Source organism: Heliangelus exortis, chromosome 1 (assembly GCF_036169615.1).
Source record: "Heliangelus exortis chromosome 1, bHelExo1.hap1, whole genome shotgun sequence".
In the NCBI taxonomy this organism is placed as follows: Eukaryota; Metazoa; Chordata; class Aves; order Apodiformes; family Trochilidae; genus Heliangelus; species Heliangelus exortis.
This window is the reverse complement of record NC_092422.1, coordinates 147,559,747-147,569,158: the sequence shown is the minus strand read 5'-3', so window position 1 is coordinate 147,569,158 and position 9,412 is coordinate 147,559,747.

Sequence of the window (9,412 nt, the reverse complement as noted above, 5' to 3'; positions counted from 1 at the left end):
CACTTTGCAGATCAGGATTGGTGCAAGTAAGGAAACCAGTTTGGGAAGAACAGCACTGTGAAAAATGCATCGACTGTGGTAGGCTTACAGGGACCTCCTTTCTTTTCTGCCTGCACATTGGGAGAGAAACCTTTTTTATCTTCTCTTTAGAAAGAGATATACAAATAAAAACCCTAACAGTTTACTTCTGTGGGGTGACTGCAAGAAAAATCTTGCTGCTTTCATTAAGTAGTTGGAGATGTTCACTTTAATCACCCTGCCTCTGAACTGGTCCCTCTGCTATGTTGGAGCAGCTCCTGGTGGCCCGTATCCAAACGTTTCTTTTGGTGGCTCCTAAAGGGACTTATAAAGAAATTACAAACTTCCTCACAACCTCTTGAGCGCCATTCAGGAATAGAAGAAAATTGTTTGCGTTTTTATATGTTATGTTATACGTTTCTCCAGCTGACTCATTTCAGTTTGTCGGGGAAACTTATACACCCTCACAGATGTTTTTTTTTTTCCCCCCAACTGTTCTTCCTAACAGCAGAAGTTGAAAAGTTTAGTCCCTGTGAAAAGGGGCTTCCTCTAACGGGCTGCGAAGGCTTGGATTTCAGTCCTAACACACTGTAGGCATCCAGAAGGAAACTGCACTTCATCTTCTCCTGACTAGCTGTCTGTTAGCTGTGCTCTGGGGCCCCAGGGGTTAATTTCCCAAAATCCTTCGCTGAAACTTGTTAATAACTTCCATATGTACCCATGTGTGTGCACAGGAGGGGCCCCACAGCCAGCAGCTCTTGTAATAATACTTGATTACCTCTGACATAAGGGTCTGTGTGCCATTAGGGATCTGCCTTGGTGGATCAGCATTTGCTGAAAACCAAGTTTGTGCAAACACATTTTAAAAAAATTATTACCATTTGGGCATCTTCAGTGTTTGGAAATGAGCTCCTCCTAGGCAGCCAGGCTTCAGAATAAAACCTTCCGTGTGCACACAGCTGGGTCTCAAGTTTTGGATCCTTACCCTGATGCCTGCCCCAAAGAGTCTGCATCATTAGACTTTAAACGTGCTGGACACCTTAATTTCTTAAACAAGAATACCCTAGTTAGGAGAATGTGATGTTTCTTGTCCGATTGAATTTGTTTTGCACCAATTCCTTAGATGTTTGGCATCTGTAAAGTTATAATAACTCCACGCACTGGAGCTTTGTTCCTGCCCTGTGCCCAGGGCTACTGTGGGCAGCGTTCAAAGAGAGCGTGTGTCAAAGGAGAAGGGGATGTGGCAGAGACACTCTGTGACTCCTGATGCTCCCTGCAGAGCTGCCAGGGTCTCTGCGAGCTCCTTGCTGCCGTGTGATCTCAGCTGGGGCTGGTGGAGCTGGGGTTTTGATACAGGCAAAACAAAGTACTTCCAAATGCTTCCCGTGCAGGGGCTGGCTCCACACTAAGTCCTTTTCAGCTGGGAAAAGAGATGGCTGAGGTCCAGTGGCAGAGATGTGTGAAGCCTGAATGCCATGGAGTAGATGAGTAAGTAGGTGTGTTTTCCAAAAAAAGCCAAGGAGGCAACTGATGAAATAATCAAGTGCAAGACTCAAAAGGAACAAAAGGAGACATTTCTTCACACAACCTACAGCTGTCGTGAGCAGAAAAATGGGGACACACATCTGATGCCTGGAGGGAAGGGCTGGGGAAAAATATGTCCCCATGGTCCACAATGAGTGAGAGTCTCACTTGTCAGCTGAGGGCACCAGGGGTGGCCAGCATCAACCCCAGGTGACAGATGGTTTGGCTCTGCCCAGCCACCCTGGTTAGGGCAAGGCTGGGGGAGTCCCAGCCTGACTAACCTTACGTCAGAAAGAAGATACAGAGCTTTGGGAACGTATGTGGCCTGTGCAAAACACAGTACAGCACTGGCAGCCTCCTTAGGTTTATGTTTGATACATCCAACCCAGAGGAAATTACATGCATGCTCTTCTAAAGGAAGATTTTTTTGGCTCCTGGGCTACCTGCTTTCCAAAGACGCCACCCTTGCGGCCAGAGTTTTCAACCTTCTTGTCCCAGATGTCATTGAAATCGATGACCAGATTGTTCTTCCCCTTGGAAGATTTTGGATTAGGCTCCCCTCATTTATTTCAGGCCGACGTGAGCAAATGTGGGTTTTCCACAGTGAACATAATCAAAACAAACCCTGCTCCCACTGGCTCATGCAACAAATCATGCTGGGGGAATTGCTGGCATTCGGCATGATTAGCCCGAGCGCAGATGCCTTCTAGCTCGTAAACAATAGCCTAAAGGATTGGAGAGGATCACAAACAAAGCACTTACAGACAAGAAAGCATTTTCAAAAGGGACTTGAGAGCTTATGTCCATTGGGGGTTTGTCTTTTAAAAATAAACCAGAAGTAAACAAATTGACAAAGACGGCTCTAAAAAATCTAAGAGAATGAAAGCATGGAGACTGGATGTAAAACTCCAGAAATGAGGTTGAGGGAAACTTAGGGCAGGACTAATAGGTCCTTTTGAAGTCCTCAGCAAAACGTGTGCTGGGGATAGGCAGCCATTGGAAACTACAGCTGTCCATGCTGGTGAAGCCAGCGTGGTGGAAGGGATGCAGGAGAAGACCCTGCTCCAATTCACAGGAGTAAAAAAAAAGTCCCTTAAAAAGCAGTTGGAGCAATGAAATAATTGGGCAATTTGTGTTTGTTAAGTTTTACGGGGATTCAGTCCAAAAGAGATGTTTCCTGCCTCTAAGCTAGTGACAAATTGGTGTGAATTTCAGATTGAAAACAGTTCAGTTTGTGCAAACCATAATTTTGGTATCATGCTTTTATTTTATTTTTTAAATTTTTAAAAAAAATATAATAACATTTTTAAGGGCAGGCTGAATTATTTCAAATTGAGTGTGTTTTCTCCTGGCCCTGGCACAGAGAAGTAGCAAGAGCCCAGCTTCACACAGAGCTGCCTGCTCATGTAGACACCACGGTGACCGAGAGCTGCCGTGGGGGCTTGCCAGCATCGCTGTAGCTGAGATGGCATCGCAAGTCATGCCAAGTCCAGAAAGACTCCAGCAGCTGTCACACCTTCCCTGGTTCTGTGCATTCCAGGAACATGCACACCCAACAGCCCCCTTTCTTCAAAAGCTTCAGCCTGAAAGGTGGCAGCTATTCTGACTGCACAGTGTGTGCAATAGCAGAAGGTATGTGGCCACGTCCTTGCCACTAGAGTTTTAGGTGCATCCTGGGTTGTTTTGGGATTCATTGAATCTCAAGCCTAAATTAATGCAGGTGCAGATCCAGATGTTCTAAGTAGTATCTGTCTTGTTGGCTGCAACCCTTGTTCTGTGGTAGTGGTTATGTGGGGAAGGACTGATGGCTCCTTTTATCCTTGAACTTTGGTGAAGAGCTCTCAGAGAAACTGGAATGGAACAGGAGCTGAGTATCTTTTCCTGCTCTTACAGACTGTGTAGGGAATCAGCCAGATATGAAGGCAGCTCTAATGTACGTGCTGAAATACCTAAAATAAGCCATGCAAACAAATCAGTCGTATGTTATCCAGATGGGACTGTTCAAATCCAATAATAGCAGTAAAGTGCTCCCGAACTCTGCAGAGAGAGAGATTATAGAAGGATCAGGTATAATTATAGTGCCTTATTATTACCATTCTCATCATTCTTTCTAACAAAGCTTTTCAATAGGATGAAAAAACTTCTTGCAGGGGAACATAATGTGTTTGCTGGCATTTTTTCTTGCTTGCTTCCAAGGCTGTTCAAGTCAGACCCTGTAAATGGTGTTAATAAATACCGTAATGATCTTGGACAATATTATCTTTCAAATGATACCTTCTTTAGCCTCTCTCAGTGTCCTTGACTGCATCAAACCCTTCTCCTGAAGTGTCTCACTGTTGCTACCACTAGTGAGAGCACCAGGAAAAATGCCCCACTGTTCCTCTGATCTTTACTTTGATACATGTAGTTTCAAGCAGAATGAAGCAATGCCCTTGAGGTATTAGTGGCTGAGTGGCTTTACTACTCCAGTGCTGCAGGAATATAGGTAGAATTACTTAGCAAATATTATCTGCTTTGGACAAAGCAGACAAAGTCACAGAGCTGGTGGTACATATCTGAAAGCATGAGTTGATGTTCTTCCCTACCTGAGTCCCTACTTTTTTGAACACCCTGAGCGCTTACCAGAAAAGCCCAAGGTGAACAGACTCAAACCCTGGGCAAAATGGTTGTGGGGAAACACTCATTCTTGTCTGCTGGTTGGTCTTGCTGGCTGGCACCACTGAGAGAAGGAAAAAGGCCTCCCAGCATTTTTCTAGCAATACCCCTTTCTGGATCACTGCAGATTCCTGGAAATATTGCTGTCAGAGGAGCCTGGTGGTGCAAGGGAGCTGTGCTCACTGTCAAGGCACAGCCTTGCAGCAGCTCTGCAACCCAGCTCTGCAACCCTCCCAGGGAGGGGATTTCTGACAGGAGGGAAGTCCCAGGTGGCACTTCCACTTCTGTGGCTACCCCGGCCTCAGAGCAGTATGGGGAAAAGCTATTGGTGAGTGTGTGGATGCTAAGAAGTACCAACGCAGCTCATTCTTAAATCTGCAATACTCCCTGCACTGATGTCCTTGTGGTCCTCATTCAGCAAAACCCTCACACCTCTCTCAGCTTGGGGAGATGCTCATGCCTGTGTCAGGTGCTGTAGTGCAGGAGTGCATCTCTCCCAAGCTTTGTGTCTCCATGCCCTGCTTGCCTGCAGATCCTCAGCAAACCAGGAGAGGTGGTGAGGTTCGAACAGACACAGCAGGCTTAGGGGGGGAAGCAGGTTAAGCTTTTTTCTTGGGGTGGGAGGGAGGGGCTGTTTGCTGAGATGGGTCTTTCTCTTTTCTCCTCTCCTCCTTTCCCCTGAGCACCTTGGCAGAGCCTTGCTCTCAGCTCAATGAAAGTAGGGCAGAGCCTAACCACATTTCAAGCTGTCTGCGTTTTTGGATTCTGGGTAACTGCGATCTCTATCTGTTCCTAGAAAAGATTTAAACAACTTATAAACCGCAGCTGGGCAGAGATAATAAAGGAAGCAGTAGTGGGGTGGGGAAGGACCTCCCCAGCGTGTGCAGAGAGAGGAGAGGGGGCTCTGCAGGAGAAGCTGTGGGCCTGGCTGTGTAGAGGGGTCTCTGCATGATCACCTGGGCTGTGGGGGACACACAGATAGGCTGCCTTAGGGAAACCTCCATAGGTGTTAGTAGCTAAGTATAAAATATGTGTGTGTACATGCATACACATGCATATATATATGTATAAAAAGAGACAAAGGAGATAAGTTCAGCCACAGAAGAAGGGGGCTGAATCCTGTTACAGTAGCCATGTAGTCCCATCTTGGTGCAGTTGTTCTCACTGAGGTTATGTCACCAGGCAGACAGGACACGCTTCCTCTCACACTTCCATTTCCCATCCCTGTGGACCCACATCTGACATTGCACAGTTTTCCAAACAGGAGGGGGTTTGAAACACTGCTCTGCAAGGGTTTGAAAAATAAAAGCCTATGATGAACCTCTTGCATGAAGCCGAAACTACAGATCCTTGTCTTGTAGTCCTGTCAGCCAGGGATGTAGATGGCAGGTGGGAAATTGGGGGTGTGGGGAGGGAAGACAGAATAAAATACATTTCTATATTGGCAAAAACCCTAGCAGAGAGGCGGTTCTTCCAGCAAATGCTTTTGACAGGATGCTTTATTTAGTTTGGATAGCCAGAATAGGGTCTGATGCTGAAAAGATGTTTTTCCACTCTAGGAGACTGTGTTATAACAGCTGTATCAGCCTGCATATTCTCCACAGTTCATTATAAAAGCAAAGTTGAAGAATTAATAGAGAGAAAAAAAAAAAGCCATATTCATTTGCCAGCAAGATACTTAGCTACTTAATCCTTTCTGAGCCTTCCTCCAAGGAGCTGGCAGAGGCCTGGTGTGCACACACAAAAAAAAAGCTGTGCCAGTCTAAAGTGGAGTGTGACTGTCCACATCTGCTGCAGGGGGGGTATGCTGGTTCCCAGCAAGGATCATGCCCTCCAACACCCTGTGCTGGAAGGCAGCTGCAGGTCAAAGGAAGGGCCCCAGCTAAGCAATTTATTAAAAAGTAAGGAAGACATTGAAAGGAAAAAATAAACCAAACCAAAACAGAAAAAACGAGGAGAGGAATGGGGGAAGGAATGAGTTGGTCTGGGAGCAGGGTAGTGCAGAGTCTGTTTGAATGAGCTTAGGGGAAGGAGCTTGGGTTTCGAGGAAACTATGGGGCAGTCCTGGGTACTGGCCAGAGGTGGTCGGTCAGAAGCTGCTCTCTTCCAGGGTGAGGGGAGCTGGGGCTGGCATAGCCAGCTGGCTCAAAGCAGGACATGCTGTGGCCAGAGCAGCTTTCCTGCACAGGCAGGGCCAGAAAGGCCATCTGGCGAGGCCAATGCTGGCAGAGATCAGTCCTGCAGCTCCCTCAAAACCGCTGCCACCTTGTCTGACACGATCCTCCCTATATTTGCCCCACACAGGACCCAGACCCTGCCAAACCCGCATGCCTCGCACCTTCCGCCCCTTACAGGGAAGATGTGCGGCCCTTCACTTGGGAAGGTTTCAGGGCAGGATGGGCACACCTCAAAGCAGGCAGCTGGCAAGGAGAGGGGTTGGGAGCTCCTGTTTTAAGAGAGCACAGCTGAGAGCTGTCAGCATTCACCTGTCTAGCATCCCCCCCCAGCATTTATGAGGAAGTTCGGGTTGGCCCAGCTGTGTCCCCTCAGGGCTGGTAGCATATCCCATGTCCGTGGGATGGCTGTGTGCCTGTGACTCCTGCTCTCCTACTCCCACAAGGGGTGGCGAGGTGTGCTGCCAGGGCCACTAACAGCACCCACACACCCTTGGGGGATGCTGCCGTTTGCAGAGGCAGTGATTTGAGCCCACTCCTGTTGTGGCAGCCACGGTGAGCTAAACACCATTGCCAGAGCCTTGGCTAGTGCAGCATCACCAGTTAGGGGCATGAAATAAGTGCCTGGTCTTATTATGAAAAACGTGTTAAAAGCTTTCCCAGGGAAAAAAAAAAAACCAAACAAAAACCCAAAATCAGTGTAGAGACGATCTCTGCTTTCTCACCCGCTGGGCCGACACGTGGTTCCGGGAGGCCTCTGCAAGTTGAGAGGTACCATTCATAATAAAACTGCCCTTCCCACCAGGGCTGGCAGGAGTTTCCAGAGCACCCACTCTTTGCACAGGAGGGACGGCTTAGAGAGCGGCTGGGGCAGGCAGTGCAAGGCGCTGGAGGCAACGCTGCCTGCGGCTCCCCGCACCTTGACACCCAGTTAGGGGCCACTACCCCCAAAAGGGCTGAGCAGAAGTGACTCAGAGGCGTCAGCTCAGCTGCCATCGCCGTGGGCTGAAGGGCGGGTGACAGGTCTGGGCAGCAGAGGGGGGTGAGGAGGGCAGCAGGCAGGGAGAAGGGGTGGCTCATCCCCTTTGTAGCTGTGCATCCGACGGAGCCCGCAGGAAGGTTTATTTTTCCTTTTTCTCACACTGTCTTCTGCTTGCTCCTGCCTAATTGGAGAAACCGCTACTGCAGTATCTGCAGCTTGCTGAGTAAATGTTGTTCTTCGAGTTGTTCATTACGGTTAATTAGCATTAATTTTGCCTTAAATGGATCCTAGTTGTACTTGTTTTCTCTAGGGTTATGGCTGTGGTGCCGCTGAGGAGACACTGAGCGGTAACCGGGTGCCAAACACTGCGGGGTTCCCGGGGACCTGGGACGGTGGCGCTGGGAGGAAGAGAAATGGAGGGGGAGAGGAATGGAGGGGTGGATAGGCCCAGGACACCCCAGGGTTTTCACACCCTTCGACTCCTGAGCGACCCACCCGAGTCCGGCCTCGGATCTGCACTTCGCGTCAGCTGAAGCGCAAGCGGCTCAGCCCTGCGCTGCGCTGGCAGAGCACCTCTGCCTCTGCGCTGGGGGGATATGGACGGCGAGCGCCCATCTATTTCCAAAGGCAAACAGACACCCTGGGCCGCCCAGCCCCGCAGCGGGGCCAAGGCCGGGGTCGGGGTCGGGGTCGGGGTCGGGACCGGGGCGGACCCCGCCGGTGGCAGTGGGGCCGGGAGCGGGCGGGGAGACGGCGCCATCTTGTGGGCGAGGGCGCGGGTTGGCGGGCAGCGGCCGCCGCCCCTCAGCCCACGCCACCGAACCGGGCCGGGGTTCTGTGGCGGGGCGGGTGTTAACTGCGCTGTAGCCCAGGGGACTCTGCTCTGGACACCATCATTCTGGTGATGGTGAGCTGCCTGGGGGAAGCTTTCACTGCCTTGTGCGAGTGGATGAAAGATGGCTCGTACCCGTCCTGCTACTGGCCCGGGCTCGGCCAAGCGGACCTCCTCCTGCAAGGTTGATCGTGAGGAGGCAAAGAAGTCCTTCCAGGAGAGGTTCCTTTCGTCCTGGCTTTGCCTCACAGGCGGTGAGAGGCAGCCTGAGAAGGGAAGGGAGCCGTAGGGAACGCCGTGAGGTTGAGGCACAGCCCGGCAGCGTCAGCCCCCAGAGCTCATCAGGCGTGTGATGGTAATTTAGTCCCCGGGAATCTTTCCAGGAGATGAACAGAAAAAGAGCAGGAGCAGGGTGATTTCTGAGGCAGACTCATTTTGCTGGTGAAAGGGAATTATAGAAGAGCCCCCTCCCTTCCCCACGGCGGTGTCAACACCTTTCTTTTTCTGTTTTCCCCTGGAGTCGCTGATTGTTCTCTTCCCTAGAGCGGCTCAGCCTGTGGAAACGTAGCGAGGGCATTGGCAGCTTTTACCTCGGCATCATCCAGCCCTGCTGAGAGGCACTCGACACACAACAGTGGTAAAGAACGCTTGGCAGAGGTACGGCCCTGCTCTCCTATGGCTCCCGCCGCCAGACGGAGGGGAAAGCCTGTGCCGCAGGGCCCGGGGTGAGAGGAGTCAAAGAGATTGGGAATCCTCAGAGGTGTGCGCGTTGCCGCCGGCTGGATCTGAGCCATGGGGGATTGAGCTGCTGCTCCCCGACAAGGCAGCAAATCCAGAGCTGCTGTGCTGGGGAATGCTCTGAACTGCGCTCTGCAATCAGGCTCGTTGAGTTGCTGCAGAGAAGATCTCTCTGCGCCAAGCGGTGTTTCTCTTCTGGATGGTTGTGGTGTTAAACGCTTCAGCGATAAAGAGGCTTTGTTGTGGTCCCTGCAGCATTGCTTTTGCCTTGGCTAGCAGCAGCCTTTTTGTTCGGATAAATGCTTTCCCTGGAGTTGGCTGTGGGGGCATGTGTGGGCACGTGTGTGTCTCTGCCTTTACTTGTGGGTGTACATTGGACGCAGCTGCGAACAGGCAATTCTGGTAGGTTCAGCACTTGCCCAAACTCGTTGTTGTTCCTGCTCGCCAAACAATGTGATTTTCCTGACGGCTGGGAATGCTGGCCACTGT